Below are 18,263 nucleotides of genomic sequence, written 5' to 3'. Positions count from 1 at the left end.
ACTTCATACTGTAACTATGCCCATTGAAAAGTGAAGCTCAAAGGATTTTTTAGAATTTGCTGCCCCAGCAGGTAACATTCTGGGGTTGGTTCCTTCTGTTGTTGTTTTTTTTTTTTTTTCTGCTGTTTAAAATGTCCAAACCTTCTCGCTCGGCAAGACCTTTCTTTACTAGTGCAGCTTCTAAGCTGCAGTCATCGAGGAAGGATGATTTAAACAGCAAACAGAAAAAAATCAGCGTAGGTGAGAAGAGTCTGAGAACTGGAAGTGAAGGAAATTTGGTCAAACAGCAGCAGGTGCAAACCACGGCGACCCCTGCTCAGCGGAAAACTTCAGCACACAAAGGTAACGTCTCCAACCCACTGCTTTTGTCAGTTTGTGCTTAGAAACTTCCTGCTTAATGATACGCCAGGTAACTGGAATGAATGAGGCTTTTACGGTTTCAAAAGTTCTCTGTTTGTGTGCATGTAACCTTTTCTAAAATCCTGGAGTGCATTGCTAAAATAACCAACAATTAGGGAGAGGAAAGCAATAAAACTTTCTATCATTAAAAATGATGTAAGAAAAAAACATTGTACTCACATCTCTTTTCAAATGACATTTTATTTTTGAGTGTTGTACAGTCTTTCATAATCTCATTATATTTAAACAAAGTTTCTTGTTGCTTATCTATATGAAAAAGAAGAAGAAAAGTATCTTAAACCCACATCATTAGCTAGCAACAGAATTTTTGCGTACTTAATTGTTTGCAGTTCCTTTTAGAAATGAATTGTACCTGAAATTCGAATCTAATGGTATGGTTTCTTGCCAAGAGTGGCAAAATTCCCTGCTAGCATTGTTACCTGCATCATTTAAATAAGACCTCTGAGATGAATGTTAAAATGTTTTACTTAGCAAGAATATTGTTGAATATTTGACCCTGAGTTGGGAAATATAGCAACTAAAAAGAGCTCTTATTTTAGTGGATGTAATAACCCAGGGCAATTAAATCATAGCTAAAAATACAATAGTAATTTCCTGCATTGTGCATATTAAATCTCTAAGAAATATTTTATAATATTTTAATACATTTTGAGTTCTCTAGTAAAAATATAATATTTTGCCTTGTGATTTTTATAGTAAAATAAAAAATTGTTTTAATATTCTCATTCTTACAACTGGAAATTTGTATTTTATAGAAAAAAAAAGTCCTTTTATAGTTTAATCCTGACTTCTCCACTATTAAAAGCTATTGCAAATGCATATGCATATGATACATTTTTGTGTCGTGTACTATTCAAAGATGCAAATATCTGTGGGAAAATTCAGGTTTTTCCTTTGACTTTATTATTAATATTTTGTCCATTTGATTAGTGAAATGTTTGTACAAAAACAGAGATCAAAATACATTCTAAAAGGCACACAAAATTAACACTGAAAGACTCTGGAAGTTTTGATAGAAGTTGTTGAGTAGACTGAATTTTGACTGCTTGAAAGGGAAACTTTCTTTGATGTGATAATGTATGTAAGAATCTGGAACATTCTTATAAAAAGGAATGTTAACCACTTCAACCTATAGAATGTCCAAACGTTAATACAACATGTATTATCTATGTCTGGGCAAGGTATGCATAGGGACAAGATTTTTTATCCAAATAATCTGATGCTACGCGTTTTCTCCAAAGATGATTAAAAATGCCTACATTCTTTTGGCAACCTCTGAGGACAGCTCTGAATAGATTTTATGGGTAAAAATCACTTTTTTGTAACATATTTGGTTTGGGGGATTGGTTTAAAAGTCATTTGAAACCAAGAATTGTTACCAATGTGCAAGATCAATATAGATGATGCACATTTTTGTAAAAAATGAACTGGGTGAAGATTATAAATGGTGATTCCCTGTGCATCTCTCTGAAAGGAACAGAAGAGTTTCACCATCAAAAATTTGAAATTGAAAGCAGGATTATATTATTTAAAAGACATCCTTAGAATGTATGTTATTTTTTTAAAATCAGAATTCCTTTTTACATAGCCATACATCCTTTCATAGAGTACCAGTTGAAACCTTTCATAGATGGAGAAGAGCATTAGCTCTCTTTGTATGCTAGCTGTGTTATATCAGGCTTTTGCTTAAGTTGGTTGTCATAAGAACCAGAAATTCAGGGGCTGAGGATATAGTTCAGCAGTACAGTGTTTGTTTAGCATGTGTGAGGCCCTGGGTTCCATATCCAACACCACAAAAAAAGAAGAAAAAGGAAATCCAAGTAATGAATGTCAGGTGTGGTAGGTTTGTGCTGAACTGGTCTGTGTTCTTCCCCACTTCACTAAAGCTTAGCGTTAACTCATTAGATATTTAGTGCATTTGATCCAACAGGAATAGCTTCGTCTTTTCATGTAAGTTACCATGTTTCTGACCTCATTTTCCTATTGTGTAACCTGTTAAGTAAGGTGTTCTGGTACATTTCTAACTTTAGAGGGGAAAATTGTGTCTCATTCAGTATATTTCCCCTGCCATCCTCTCTGCTTCTTACATGTTTCCATGGTAGTTTGAACAGGCATAGACTTTTAGACTGAAATAATTTTTCCTTCATGATAACAAAGTCTTTCTTCATAGTGTCTTGGGATCTCTGAGTATGAATGAGAAGTTTGTGTTGCTCAGATTCCCAGGTTCCCTATAGGTGATTTCCTTTCTCTCTTTCTGTCTCTCTCTCTCATCTTTTAGGATAACCTCTTTACCCTTCTTATTTTGAAATTACACTTAAGTATTTAAAATCAGGTGTTCTTTTTTTTTCCCCCAGGATCAAACCCAGGGCCTTGCAGGTGTTAGGTGAGCGCTCTACCGCTGAGCCACAACCCCAACCTGGGTGTTCTTTTTCATCCATTCTGACTGCATACTTAATGGGACTTTTTAGTTTGAAGATTAATGGTCTCCAGTTCTTGTCTATTAATTCCCTGATAAATAATTCCTCTGTACTTGCTTTTATTGGCTCTTTATGGATCTCCTAAAAGTCAGTTGTTCAAACTATATCTGTTATCTGATATTTATTTTCTCCTAATATTTTTAAACTCTTATCTTTTTATGTCTTCTATAAGATTTTCTTGACTTTGTTTTCTAGCTTTTCCACTGTCTAATTGGAATCATGGTTATATTTTTGAATTTCCTAAAGAAGTTTTCTTACTCTGATTATTTTGAAATTAAAATGCATGGTATTATTTTGTATACATAAGCAATGTGTATGTGTGCTTTATTTACCTAATGTTGATATCATTGCCTGTTCTACTTTGAGAGTACCATGTGCCATGTTTAGTCAAACAGTATCATATCACTGTGATGTTGGTGTGCCTTTCGGTCTGAACCAATGGTCCAGGTTGGCCCCTAGAACAAAAGAGACTGATGATAAATAATCCTTAGGACAACAGCATTAATAACTAATTTTTACCCACAAAGAACTTCCTTCATGATGAAAACCCACTAAATGGAAGATAAATGTTGAAGTGTGTGTATTGATATGAGCCAACCATTTTATTTAAGATAAGGATATGAGTCAGTGTCTGAGAATGTAGCATGTCTTCTTAGGCTTTTGATATTCCCCTGATCTCTGATTAGAAACATTCCCCAAAATGATTTTACCCTGATTATATGTATATATAAAGCTTCATGCATGATGGGCAAGCACTCTACTACTCAACCACACCCCTAATCCTTGATTTTTAAATTTATGTTTGCTCTTTTATTGTTCTAAAGAAAAGATTTCTTAGTAGACATGAGTACTAACAAGATTGGATTAAAAAGATAGTTTCCATCTCTTATGTATTCATGGTGGAGATATTGAACCTTTACAGGGCTCTTTCTACATGGTCACCACAGTTATAAGCACATTATAAATGCACTTTCTCATAAAGCCCTTGCACTTATCTTGTGACTCTGTATTGTCACTGTGCAGTGTTACAGATGAGGAAACCAAGAGAAAATTTGAACTCTTTCCCCCAAATCATGCAGATAGGAAGAGATAGAATCAGAATTCTAATCCCAGCAGTTTTAACTCCTGAATTTTCACATCTCACTATGCTGAAGTGCCTTTCTATAAAAAACAATAATAACCCACTCATCTAAGAAATTAATAAAATTATTGAATTTTATGGTTGATTAGTCTGGTCCCTGGGAAAACAAAAAACTTTTAGTGACATTCTGCAATTCAGAATGAGCTCTTCTATTTTTAGTCTTTTTTAAAATATTGGCTGTCCAGGGTTGCTCTTTCTTAAAACAAAAAAAAATGGAAAAGAGAGAGAACGAATTCCAGAGTTAATAAATGTGTCATGATACATGAGAGTTATTCTCATATCAAAAACATTAAAGGATACATTGGATATAGGACCCAGATGTCCCAATACATTTGCTCATGCCTGCAGACTTGAGAGTGCACACAGACAGACAGACACACATCCCAACTGACCCAGTAGTCTAAGTACAGCCTGTAGGCCAGAAATCACTCAAGTCTAATTCTGTTCTGACACAAGTTTCCCTCTGTAGCCTTGAGCAAAGCAATTATCCTTCCTGACTGAGTTTTGTCAACCATTAAAGAATAGTAATATGTGGTTTATGGGAAGAAGTATTGGTGAGGATTAATGACTTAGTTAATGTATGTCTAGTGCTTTCAAGAGCCCGTGTGTCACATGAATACACTAAGTCAAGCACAATGGAGTCTTTGTTTACCTCCAGTTACCAAGGAAGGTAAAAATTTACTCTTTTCCAGATACCATGCATGTACCCTCCCTGGGAAAACTCAATTATAAATCCCTGTTTTCTCGTCCTCCACTCCTCTTTTTGTCCAAGAAGTAACCTCACATGCATGTTGTTTGCACATACTGATTGAAATTTGGATACCTGGGGCCTTTTGTCCACCTCTGTAAGTAAAAAATAAATATGAATAACTAAAGAAAAACCTGAATCCTCTCTATTGTGGTACACATTTGTTCTGCATATTACTAATGATTGAATGATGTTATATCCTTGCACAGTGAGTAAAGTAGCTGGGATGGTAATCATGGTTGTGGGTCAGAAATATCTCTAAAAGGTGTACTCAACATAATATTTTTCCTGCAACAAGTTGATAATAGCTGTGAATGGTTCTCATCCTCTTGTAGGGACTTTACTTTGACCAGTAGTTTCTAAAAGCAAAAGTGGATTTATACTGATCATGTGCATTTCTTTATCTGACTGCCTTTGGTTTCAATGCCATGCAGTATGTGAGGAGAGCTGCAGCTAACTGTACAGTATTTATTCAACAAAGCAATAGCAACTTAGACTTGCAGTTTGGGTTCCTTATTGCTACCAGTAAGTCCAGTCTTGTGTTACACATATGTATAAGCCAGTAAATTTGTCTCTATCCACTTTACCTTCAAAACACTTTTATTCTGTCAAATTCAGTTAAATATCAGAATTTGCCCTTTTGAAAAAACTAGAATAAGTAAAGATGAAAGTTTGTGATTACTTTGTTATTTGGGGATATATTTATTAAAATTCTTCTAAGCAAATAAATCATCTCCTTATATCATTATTTGCTGTACATGTTGTTAAGAATGGTTTCATCAATCCTGGCTGCTTAGAAGGAGACTATCAGGAGTCTCCACCTGTCTGCCTATCAGATTACTTATCTCTTTTGTAATTACATAATGCCAGTCTTCTTAGCTTCTGGCCATATGTGAGTAGGATAAGTGTCTGGGAATGCAAAAATTTAGAAAGAATAAAAGCCTTCTTCTTAATGATGCTGTTCTACCTGGTGACCTGTAATGGTTTCTTGAGTTAATGATCTCTAGAGTCTTAAATTAGGCCAAAAGTCTACTTGTATTTCTTACCCTTTTTTTAACAGAAAAATCTCAAATGGGCTTAAGTTAACCTTGCCTGTTTTCAAAATGTACAATTACATTATCAAAACAGAGAAAACCACAAATAAGTAGAATTGCTTTATATATAAGAAACATCAGTTAAATGTATCCATCAGGAATAAAGATATTTTGTTATATTTCTTGACAGTTTATATTTACAAATGTAATGCACAAGTGAGCTTTTAATTGAAGTTCATTATTTAAACACAATTATTTAATCAGGCTGCAGAATATTATGCTTATAATGCAACTGGTGACACTGAGAGGCCCTGAGCCCAGGGTTTGCAGCAGTTTTATACACTCTTTGGGGAAGGCAGGGACTTCACATACATCATAGCATCTCTTAGTAAATCATCACACACCGCGGGAAATCATAAAACAACTCTAAAACACGATTTGCACACTCACTGGCGGGAACAAGTTGGGTAAGGGTGATTGGTTAGTACAAGAGAGGAATTCGTTTGAACTGATTGGTTTAAGCCACGAGGGGAGTACATGCTGAACTACCTGGTTTCCCAATATGTTATCAACCACCATAAACTACTGGGAGGGTCATCTGGCATCCCAGGTATTTCCCTGTCTCATGCTGATTGGTGGTTGCTAGGGGGTTGCTTGGGTCCTCACCTAGCCTGACTGAGTCAGGGATACCTGGCCCCGCAGATCTCTCCTGTTATTTGTAGATAAACAACTCAGCAGAGTATTGAAATGATTTCAAAAAAGAAAACTGTGTTCACCTTTTTCATTCTATCAATGAACATTTATTGGTTACCTTCTATGTGTCAGGCATTTTTCTAGATTCTAACCAAGATGTAGACCATGATAGATGAGGACTGGGATTCCATGGGGCTTAAATGTATTTTTTATGACCAAAAATAAACAAAGAAAAGAAACTGAAGTTCTCTTTGAGATATGAATGCGTTGTGGCTATTTAGGATTCAAGAGAGGTTAGACAGGCAAAATGCACGTATCTGGTGACCAGGGCAGGACAGAGGTTATAGTTATAAATGTGGACAACGACTGTATTGCTGCCATTTAAAGCCTTGGGATTGGGTGAGCTTGGAAGGGATAGAAAAGAGAATGTGGTCCATGGTTGAGGAGAGAATGTGACTTAGGACCCTCGGGCGTTGCAACATTCAAGGGTCCTAGCAGAAGCAGAAGTAAGACCTGGGTATTAAGGCTCATGCACAGCAACTTAAGAAATTCCTTTTGAAACTCCAGGCCAGGGTAGCAATAAATATTAGAAATAAGAATTTTCTTTGAAATATGTTATATTTAAAGTGATGCAGGTCATATAATCTAGCCCACAGTATCTTGTTTAAGTTAATTTTAGGTCATTTGAATTGCCATCAGAATTAAAATGCTTCCTGTCATTTTTAATTTGTAGTTTCAGATATCCCACAAATCACATTATGAGGGGTGGGATATTACTTCTCCACTTTAAGGAGAGAGACTCAGCAATGAGGAGCTATTAGGAAGCATTTAACTTTCTTCTATTCTTATTTATAATTTTATATTTGCATCACATATTATTTTATATCATTTGATAGTATTTGCTTGGCTGTCCTTCATCTAACCCTGAGAGTAGTTTTCTGCTTTTGATTATACACTTCTTCTTTAGGAGGTGAGGAATGATTTGCTACTTCAATTTCTAACACAATGTAATGTCATTTTTTCACAATAAGACTTCTATTTACATTCTTAGAGACTCATGAAGAAGCATCTTGAATATTTAAAGATAATATGCTAGGAAAATCTCTATTCTACTTGTGCCCTACTTATTTAAAGTTATTTCACAAAGATTTTTGAAAACCTATACCTAGAAGAATTACCAACAAATAACAGAAATAGTAGATGTTCAAAAATGCCCTCCCAAAAGATCAAAGCTAAAATTGCTGAATTTTTTTAAATATACTACAAATATCTTTTGTAATGCCTGGTTGTTCTGGCAGGAAAGAATTCCTCTGAGGCAAAACAATGAGGAAACTTCAATGCAAAGACTAAGTGAAAGTCAGGGCCATCACTTGCTGTGTGGTGGTGGTGGTCTCTGTCAATCCCCTGTGGCCTAGAAAATTTTAATAAGCACATTTAGTGAGCAATAAGTAGATCCTGAGTCCCAACCAAATGGGGATTCTGTCAGGAGATAAATAAGAAAAAATAACTTCTCTTCCAAGGGAAAGCTCAGAACCCTTTATGCAGCCTCGTCTGTGAGTAAAATCTGCACTTTACGTCATTGTAGTATTGTCTGAACTACATCTGTGAGTTAAGAAGGAAAGAAAGGGCATACAAGGAGAACGTCTAACCTCATGTCTGCATTCACATGTTTATGGAGCCTAAAGTTAAGATATTATAAGATAGGAGGGGAAAGCAACAAATGCCAAGAGATAAAAATGCTATCTAATGATCCCAGATTTGGAGTGTCCCCAGTTGCATAGATGCAGAATAAGGAAAATCCTCTTGGAAAGAACATACTTTATATCTAGGCATCTAAGAATCCCCACTGGTGAAAGTCTAAAAACATGAGCTCACAATAAAAATTCACTAAATCCATAAAGAAATAAGTGACTGTGAGCAAGAGTCAGGAAGGCAAAAGAACTCTACTGAATCAGATTCACATAAACTCCTGAAACTGGGATTATCAGATACAGAATGATATACATGTGTATGTATTGAATGAAGGATTCTAGCAATATTGACCTGTCACATTTTAAAAAGAGGTGTTCTAAAAATGAAAAATGTAATACCTAAAGGTAGAAGCTCAATTGATTTGTTAACTGGTAGACCAGATACAAAAGAGAGAGAACTAATACACTGGAGATTTAAAATGAATTTTTTTGTTGTTATGGCAATACAACTCAAAGCCTACTCCATTATCAGATTTTAAGTGTACAATATTGTTAACCATAGGTACATTGTATACATCAGTGCCGCAGTCCGGCTGCAGCAAAATAACCAGGGGGGGGGGGGTGACGAACAACTTGTGTACCTTGATACAGCAGGAGTAGGAGCCGTTTATTGTAGGACAGGAGTGGTATTTATACATTCCACACAGCTTATCTTAATTAGCATAAACTAGATACATCAGTCAACCAATAAGAAATCTCCACACATAATGGCTCGCTGGCCTTACTTCACAAATTACTCCCTCTGGCAAAATGCCAGGCACCATCCAGACTTGTGTACAGACTCTAACACATCAGATCTCTAAAATTTATTCATCATGCATAACTCAAATGTTAGATTCATTGTTGAACTACTTGCCATTTCTCCCTTCCCTCTACTTCCTGCTTTCATGAGTTGGACCATTTTAGATATCTCATGGAAGTGGAATCATACAGTATTTGTCTTCCTGTGACTGGTTTATGACATTTAGTATAATGTCTTTAAGATGCATTTATGTTATTGCTTATTACAGATGATATTGCATTAAGGTTTTGCTTTGCATATCATTATTGGATATTCAAGTTCTTATCCCACTTTTTAATCAAATTTCCAGGGTTGTTTTGCTATTGGAGTTGTAGGAATTCTTCACATATTTTAGAAATTAACCCATTTGCAGACACATGGTTTGAAAACACTTTATCCCATTCAACAGTTTGCCTTTTCACTAGGCTGACTGCTTTCTTTGAGGACCAGAAGCATTTTACTTTGGTGTAGTATTGCTTGTCTTATTATTTTTGTTTCCTATGCTTTTGGTGTCATTTCTAAGAAATCATTGCTGGGGCCAATGTCATGAAACTTTTCCCCTGTTGTCTTATGGGACTTTCACAGTTTCAAGTCTTATGTTCAAGTCTTTCATCCATTTTGAATTAATTTTTATATGCTTTGTAAAATAAGCATCCAATTTCATTCTGGATTTCATTTCATGTGGATTTCTGGCATTACCAATGTCCTTTGTTGAAGAGACTGTCCTTTCTTCTCCTATACCTTGACACACTGTCAAAGATCCATAGACTGAGTATGTGTGGGTTTATTCCTGGGCTCTTATACTGTTTCGTTGGTCTATATGTCTGTCTTTATACCAGTACCATTCTGTGTTAATTCTGTAGCTTTGTAATATATTTTGAAATCAGGAAGTGTAATGCCTTCAGTTTTATTCTTTCACAAGATGGCTATTCAGGATACTTTGTGATTCCGAATTAATTTTAGAAATGGATATTTTATTTCTGTCAAAAATTTCATTAGAAAAAAAAATTCATTGGGATTTTGATAGTTTGCAATGAATATGTAGATAACCATAGGTAGTATGGATTTTTAAATAATATTTGATCTTACAATCTATGATCATGGAATATCTTTCTATTTATTTGTAACTTCTTTAATTTTAATGATGTTTATAGTTTTAAGCATGCAAGTATTTTACTTCCTAATCTAAATTTATTTCTTTTATTTGTTCCTTTTGTTTCTGTTGTAATTTCTAGTTTCCTTTTGAGAATTTGCTGATATGTAGAAATACACTGATTTTTGAACATTGATTTAATGTCCTCCAAATTTGCTAAATGCATTTATTTATTTATTGGTTTAGAAAGGTTTTTTTTGCTAGTCTTTAGGATTTATATATAAATAAGATCATGTCATCTGCAAACAGGAATTATTTCATTTTTTCCCTTCTAACCTGGATGCCATTTCTTTCTTTTTCTTGTCTAACTGCTCTGGCTAGGACTTCCAGTACTGTGCTGGAAAGAAGTGGTCAGAGTGGTAATTCTTGTCTTGTTCCTGATCTCAGAGGAAAAGTTTTCAGGTTTTCATGATTTGAGTCTCATATCAGGGATGAGCTTGTCATGTATGTTCTTTATTATACTGAGGTAATTTCCCTCTATTCCTAGAATTCTAGATTCTCATTGTTTGTGTTCAGAACATTTTTATATCCTGAAAGCTTTTCTCTGTAGGATTCAATGAGGATTCAGGTTGCTTGGATAATATTGTAGCCTTGTTAATATTTTAAGAGTATTTTAATAATCATCATTTCTTGAATATTCATGAAAGTAGATAGTATATCTACTAAATAAATCATTCTGTTTGTATACCTAATGGTACCAATTAAAGGAACATTGTGGCACCATCAAGGGAATTAGAGTTTCCCTTAATTGATAATCCCCAATTACTGAAGATAATATAAAGCTTGGTTCTTTTTTATTATCCATCTAAAGAGCTAGAAATTCCAAAAACTGTTCAAATATTTGCGTAAGCATTTTTCTATGACTGCATCAGAAGTGGACAAAATATTGCAAGGTTTTCTTTTTATTCATAAAATCTTCATTGAAAAAAAAGTGGCTTGAGAAGTATGTTTGCATCTTCTGGTTTACTTGTACATTAAAATTTTTATTTAGTTGAAACTAATGCATTTAAGCATTTAACATTGGAGATCCAGATCTAAGCCTTAATTTTTCATTGAAATTAGAAAAACAAAAAGAGAGAGAGAAATAGAAGGTATATATATATATATATATTTTTTTTTTTTTAACAACTTAGTATTTAACCAAATAGCCACTATACCCAATGATTTCTGATTTTGAAGGACATGTTTTGGGTAGTCACTTTTCTGCATTAGTGGTCTTTTCAAATTGTGAGTGAAAGATCAAGTCCAGCCCAGGGTGGACTTACACAGGATGAAGGGTATATTTTGTATGATGAATGTTTAACTAAATGCCATCAGATACCAGATGACAATATATCTGAACTGCGAATGCAGCACTGACCCTGCAAAGCCATGATTGCCCATCATTGTCATAAAATAGGAGAAAAATACAGTGTTGAGAATGGACTTGGAAAGTGATGCACAGAGGAAAAAAGAAGAGAGATTTTTCAAAATCTGAAAACTGAAGAAAAATGGTTGAATATTACTTTTCTCATTTTGCCATCTTTTAACTCAACATATGGAAACTTTTATTAAAAAGTAATTAATTCCTTAGCAGCATTTTTTTAAATAAATTTTACTGAAAAATGGAAAAATATTTATTCTATTTTCATAATAAAAGTCTAGTTCTAGAAGAAAGATGTCTTGAGAAGCTCTAATTTATTACAAATATCCTAAATTTTATATCAGTGAATTTGATGAGTGAGGAAAAAATAACTTTAGTTGAATTATTTCCTAAATGTATAACATAAACATCAATAATAATAAATATGATCATTTTCAGACTAATTATAAGATTAAACTCAGGTTTTTAATAATTTTTTTTGCCTTGATAGAGTCCCTTGAGGGACTGTGTATGATCAAATACCTTTAAGGATCATTATGTTCTTTAAGGGGCAAGTAACAAGGGTCATTCTTAGGCAGCCACTACCATAGAAACCTAAATTTATACTACCAAATTTATGCTACCAAAGTATAAATTTATACTACCAAAGTATCTTTGGAAGGAGTTTGAAGGATTGGGGATGGAGATAAGAATACATACAGAATTAGAGAAATGCAAATTAAAACTACACTGAGATACCTTCTTACTCCAGTTGGAACAGCAATCATCAAGAATACAATTAAGAATATATGTTGGCAAGGATGTGGGGAAAAGGTTCACTCATACGTTACTGGTCGTGCAACCACTCTGGAAAGCAGTAAGGAGATTCTTCAGAAAACTTGGAATGTAACCACCATTTGACCATTCCTCAGTTTACACCCCAAGGACTTAAAATCAGCATACTACAGTGACACGGTCACATCAATGTTTACAGCAGCTCAATTCACAATAACTAAGCTATGGAACCAACCTAGGTGCCCTACAACAGATAAATGGATAGAGAAAATGTGATATGTATACACAATGGAATATTACTCAGCCATAAAGTATGAAATGAAATTATGGCATCTGCCAGTTAATGGATGGAACTGAAGACTATCGTGCTAAGTGAAATAAGCCAATCCCCAGAACCCAAAGACCAAATGTTCCCTCTGGTATGTGGATGCTAACACACAATAAGTGAGAGAAGGGAAGAATAGAAGTTCATTAGACAAAGGGGAATGAAGGGAAAGAAAGAGGATGGGAATGAGAAAAAAACAGAAGAATGAATCAGACATAACTTTTCTATGTTCATATATGAATATATGACCAGTGTAATTCCACATCATGTAACCACAAAATATGGGGACAAAAAATGCCAGTGTCAAAGAAAATATGTGGACTGTGCCCGTAAAGAAGGATTTTTTTTTAATGTTTTGATCTTGTTATACATTGTCATTTTCTGCCTATATTTCCTCTATTGCCTTATTCCTCTCTGATTCCTTCCCTTCTCTTCGTAGGATTCTCCCTAAGAACATGTCAATGACAAACTCAGTTTTTGTCACATTTAAAAAAAAAGTCAAAGAAACCAAAAAAGAAAAGAGCAAAAACAGGCAGGTCATGTGGCATTCCATGGAGGGCCAATGTCTTCTTTTTCTTTTTTTTTTTTTTTCTCTTCCTATTATCTGGGATTCTTCTTTCATCTCCTCCTGTCACTATAGTGCTCCTTCTCTGCTCCATCATAGCTGTCCATCCTGCTGAGGGTTCAAGGAAACTAACGAAGTCCTTCTGCTTCGAAACACACACATATACACACACCTTCCTCATGTGCTCAGCACAGCCTGAAGTTCCAAACTAGGTATTTCATGCCCTGACTTAAAGCCGACTTCTCAGCAAAAGCAAAAGCACTATGGGGTTTCTAAACTTAGTGCAAATGAATTTTGAAGCTTTTTTTAAAGCTCATTTTAAAGTGGGAGAAGTTGTATCCTGAAGAGGAGGGAAGGGACAGAGCCACTGCACAGGACAAATGGAGGCTGGGGAATCTCTCCGCCCTTTCCCGTCCTGTCTTCAAGAGCCACTGCTGGATGTCTTATAGGATTTTTGCATCGGTTAAAAAGACATGTTGCCAATATTTTTACCACATATTCTGAGTTTATCCTTTTTAGCTTTTTCCTCCTCTCTTGCACTGTCTCAGTGATGGTTCATCTCACTCTTTATGTTTATTGAACAGTGAACGTTCTCAATCTGCTTATTTGATGTTTATGACATTATCTCTTCCGTTGCTTCCCTAGTGACATGAAAACGTGGTTCCTTTTCAAAAATCTAATATCATTTTAGTCACTATTTTTATGGTGTTTATTGACTAACCTAATTTTTGTTGTTTTTTTGTTTTGTTTTGTTGAGAGGTCCTTACTGAACATAGTCTATCCTCTAAAAGAAGCCTCGGGGGCTGGGGATGTGGCTCAAGCGGTAGCGTGCTCGCCTGGCATGCGTGCGGCCCGGGTTTGGTCCTCAGCACCACATACCAACAAAGATGTTGTGTCTGCCGAGAACTAAAAAATAAATATTAAAATCTCTCTCTCTCTCTCTCTCTCTCTCTCTCTCTCTCTCTCTCTCTCTCTCCCCCCTCACTCTCTCTTAAAAAAAAAAAATCTCTCTCTCTCTCTCTCTCTCTCTCTCTCTCTCTCTCTCTCTCTCTCTCTCTCTCCCCCCCCCTCACTCTCTCTAAAAAAAATAAATAAATAAATAAATAAAAGAAGCCTCGGAAACTTCCTATTATTCCAGGCAACTGAAGAGATTTTCCCTGAGGAATCATTTGTGGGAAGTAAGACCCCAAAGGACATGTTTGACAGTGGGTGGGACTCATCCACATGTTGGTTTTGTTGAGAGTTGGGGCAGAGATTAGTGGCCAGGTGGTGCTGCCTTCAGCTTTGGTACTCCCAGTCGAGCATAGCCAACCCATGAGCTGAATAAGGCCATGGGGTGGTTTTCCTGCTGGCTAATCTAAAGATCAATATTGAGCAGTATGCCACGTATAATACTGAGCACCAGACTGCTTGGAGAACATACTGCAATTAAAGAGTTGGGGGGAGACATGAGGCCTACCCCATGACCTGGAAGTGTGGCTTATTTTGGACATTAAAAAAGGAATTTTGCATGGTGGCTGTGAAGAAAAGATACTTACTCTTGGGATTTGTTGTGTGGGCCACTCCCTGGAGCCCAGAAAGCTGTTCCTTGTGTTTTTGGATCTTGGAATCCAAGAACATCAGGATGGTGGTAGGTGAATTCTTTCTGTGACTCTCTTAAAGAGCAGGAAGCGTTCCTAGTCCTGTCTCCTGATGACTCCAGGAATCACAACCACTTCCTTGTGTGCAGATTCCCTCTTTCAATCCAGACCACAGCCTGGTTTACAATGAGGAAACAAAAGCATAGAAAAGGGAAAGGCCTTATGGAAGGGTCCCCAAAATGGCAGAGTTGCAATCCAAATTCAAGGTCTTCTATACCCAAAGTTCCTGCTTTCTTTTGCCCTAACCGATAAATACAGTAAATAAAACACTGTTCTTTTTTTTTTTTTCCTAAGAGAATACTAGAAAAGGTGGTAGAGCAGCTTAAATTCTTGCAAGTTCACAAGTGGTTAAAGGATGGTGTTATACTCTCGGATTTAATAAGCTAAAATTATTTTTAAACTAATAATGAAAAAACAATTTAAAGGAGATTCAGGTATAAAATACAATAAGAGTTGTGAGGAAAGAAGAACCATTGCTCAGGGAAATATTTGGCCCAGGGATCTGAGCTTCCTTGAAATTCCAGGGACCAGAGGGTAACCCAGAGGGAACAATACCCTGGAGACCCTGAGAAATCAGGGACCTGGAGAAGGGATGAGTGATGGAGAGGGGAGTTACTTTAATTTGCATCAGCAACTTTCTAGGATTTCTCCCTAGTAAAGGCCAAATCCACTAGCTTAACCCTGCACCCTTCTCTTGGTGAGAATTGTTATCCCACTGGATACTCACCAATAACGCTAATGTGTGGGCTCTGATCTTGGTGTTTTTTTTTTTTTTTCTAACTAGCTGAATGCTCATGCATGTTTCTGAACCTGTTTTTTTTTTCTTATAAAGTGAAGGGCCACAGTAAAATAAAATTATATCAAAAGCTATCAACAAACAGAAAATAATCTATCATTTCTAGTATATGAAAAGACCAATGGCCACAGTAGCTAATTGATCTCTGTGTTTCTTTTGACTGCTTTCCTATTCCATGAAATAGTGGTGCGTGGTGTGACCTTTTGGGTTCCTCTTATGCATGGAACACACTGGCAACTTGTGTTAACCCATTTCATGCGTTCATCAATAGAGTACCGATCAAGTTTCTATATTGTGCAGGGATTGAGGGAAGACAACTATGAAAGACACATGAGTAAAGAAATCAGACACAGTACCACTGTGAGCTATAAAATACAGGCTCAGATTCAGGGCACTGGGAGAAAGTGTTCACCTACACGGTTGAGGGCCATTCGAAGCTACTGTAATGCATAAGCACCAGAGTTAGTTTGGGCACAGCTTACCAAGTGACATACTCATCCGAAATGTAGGAGTAGAATAACAATGTCCATTTCCCTTAGAAAATAAATGGGATAATACTATATATTCTGTAATGGTATTATATTGTCAGAAGAAGGGAATAACATAAGTAAGATATTTAAATATAAGTAAGATATCTGATTATTCTCACTCCTTTGAAATACTGAGGCATGCTTCCTGTAAAAGCTCTTTGGTCAGTCTTGGAAAATAAACTATTCATTTCATGATACAACATTATTTTTTTTCTGATGCTGGGACTTTTTTTTTTGGTATCCAGAAAAATTGAACATTTATAAAAGGGAAGGATACTCCTGATAACATTTGTAGAAGAAAATTGGTCATTTTCAAAAGGAAGGGACATCCATGAGGATGGTTCTAACTTTGGCGATGATATTGCATCTCTGTATCTCCATCAGTCACAGACAGAGCCTCTGTGCAAGTTTTTGTGTTCTCAATGCCAGGCACAACTAAATTGGAAAACTGACCATAACAGACAGTCTTCTGAAAATTTGGAATTGTATCTGAGAGTCACTAGGAAGCTACTGTTGATACTTAAACCAGAACATCAAGGCACAGCCAAGGCTGGCCCAGTGTACTGACAGACTCTTCTATGGCCCTCCAATGTCCTGTGAGCAATACCTCCATATCCATAAATCCTCCTTATTGTTCAAGGTTATTATTACTCTTTTTAGAGTGTGTTTCTATTACTTAGAACCAAAGGATCTCTAATTAAAACACCCTAATTACCAAGCCTTTCTTTTCCTTTCTGGCTTTTATGTAAGGCTTCTTACGGCTCATATGCAGTGGAATCTTAGCAGAGAGCATTGGGATCAGGTCCTTCCTACTGGGAATGGCTGTTGACTGGATAGGACCTTGAGAAGCCTGAGGACACTGTATGTGGTTTGGTTGTTTTTACAGCGCTCCTGAGTCAATGTTTGTCCTTGGTTTTATTGAAGAGAATGGAGGAGGAAGAAGGCACGCTCTGTCCTTGGCATGGCTAGTATTGTTCAATGGCACATCTGTTTTCTCAAGTCCTTAATGGATTCTTCCGGAAGCAGCCAATCCTTTCTCAAGCATTAGGTCAGCAATCCTGATTAGAATCGGCATCAACCACCCATGAAACTAGAAACTTCCCCTGTGATTTATTATGACAATAAAGCCTCACTAATTAACCATAATTAGAAGGAAAAACCCATCTCAAATTTAAGATTCTAAAAGAAGTAACATTTTAATTTCTTCCAACTTTGCACAGTGATTTAAATTAAGCTATCTGAGAATATTTGACTTAATGTGTAAATAAAAATTATTTCTAAACAGAGCATCAACCTAATATGTGCATTTTTGGTGTGTAAATGGTCTTTAAGGAACAGCTTGTTCTTTCAGGCAGGCAATTTAAGCCATTCTTATGCTCTTACCGTATTAATAGCTTAGCAAGTGCTTTTTTTCCCCATTGAAAACACAATGATTAACTTAATCTTAACACTTGTCAAAATTATTTTTAAACAAGAATGTCCTGAATTACAGAAATTTTCTTATTTTGGGATCAATATGACAATGATTAGAAGAACAAATGGTATGAGTTAAGTGTCACGAAAACCTGTTCTAGAGCTTTCAACATCATACCTAGGGTTTAACATTTCAGCTGAAAACGAAGCTGATTTATTCAAGAGTCGAGTGGAATGATTGCATAGTGAGTGAGCTGACAGTCACTTCTGCATGCCTGATAAGGCCACATCTTTACACCATGGTTCCAATTTACAGAGACAAGGGTAAAAACAAATGTGCCCAGGATGGGATGTTCAGAGCCCCAGAACATTTCTCCTGATTGTTTATTTGCTGTTTATGAAGTCTAAAGAAAATGAGCTGGGAAACTCAGGCTGGTGTTGTGAATAGAGAGATCTTAAACGTACCAATTTCAGACCTGCAGGAATGTCTCCTCAGGACATGAGATGTAAGCTGCACTGGACCTCCAAGGCAGAGTTTTTGTTTGCTTTCTGCAGGGGGAGAGAGGAATAAAAGCTGGGATGAGGGAGCCGGGCACAGCATTCAGGCTGGCTCAGGCTGCACCTGCTGGGAGGCCCAAGAGAGTCTGACTCAGGCCTGC

General features: G+C 36.1%; 1 protein-coding gene across 12 annotated transcripts in view; it reads left to right on the top strand.

Moving 5' to 3' along the window:
- Nucleotides 1–200: 200 nt before the first annotated feature.
- Nucleotides 201–18,263, top strand: part of Kiaa1217 (KIAA1217 ortholog) — a 417,228-nt gene continuing 399,165 nt past the window's right edge. For 3 of the 12 annotated variants that reach the window (XM_078023312.1, XM_040277707.2, XM_040277698.2), the window contains exon 1: nucleotides 214–342. The gene's annotated coding sequence lies outside the window, so the exon portion shown is untranslated. Of the gene's footprint in view, nucleotides 343–18,263 lie in introns of all 12 variants that reach the window. The other 9 variants (XM_040277697.2, XM_040277695.2, XM_040277713.2 and 6 more) reach the window with 8 other exon arrangements.

This window comes from Ictidomys tridecemlineatus, chromosome 10, assembly GCF_052094955.1.
Source record: "Ictidomys tridecemlineatus isolate mIctTri1 chromosome 10, mIctTri1.hap1, whole genome shotgun sequence".
Lineage (NCBI taxonomy): Eukaryota > Metazoa > Chordata > Mammalia > Rodentia > Sciuridae > Ictidomys > Ictidomys tridecemlineatus.
The sequence above is the reverse complement of the archived record's forward strand: the minus strand, read 5'-3'. Positions and strand labels throughout refer to the sequence as shown.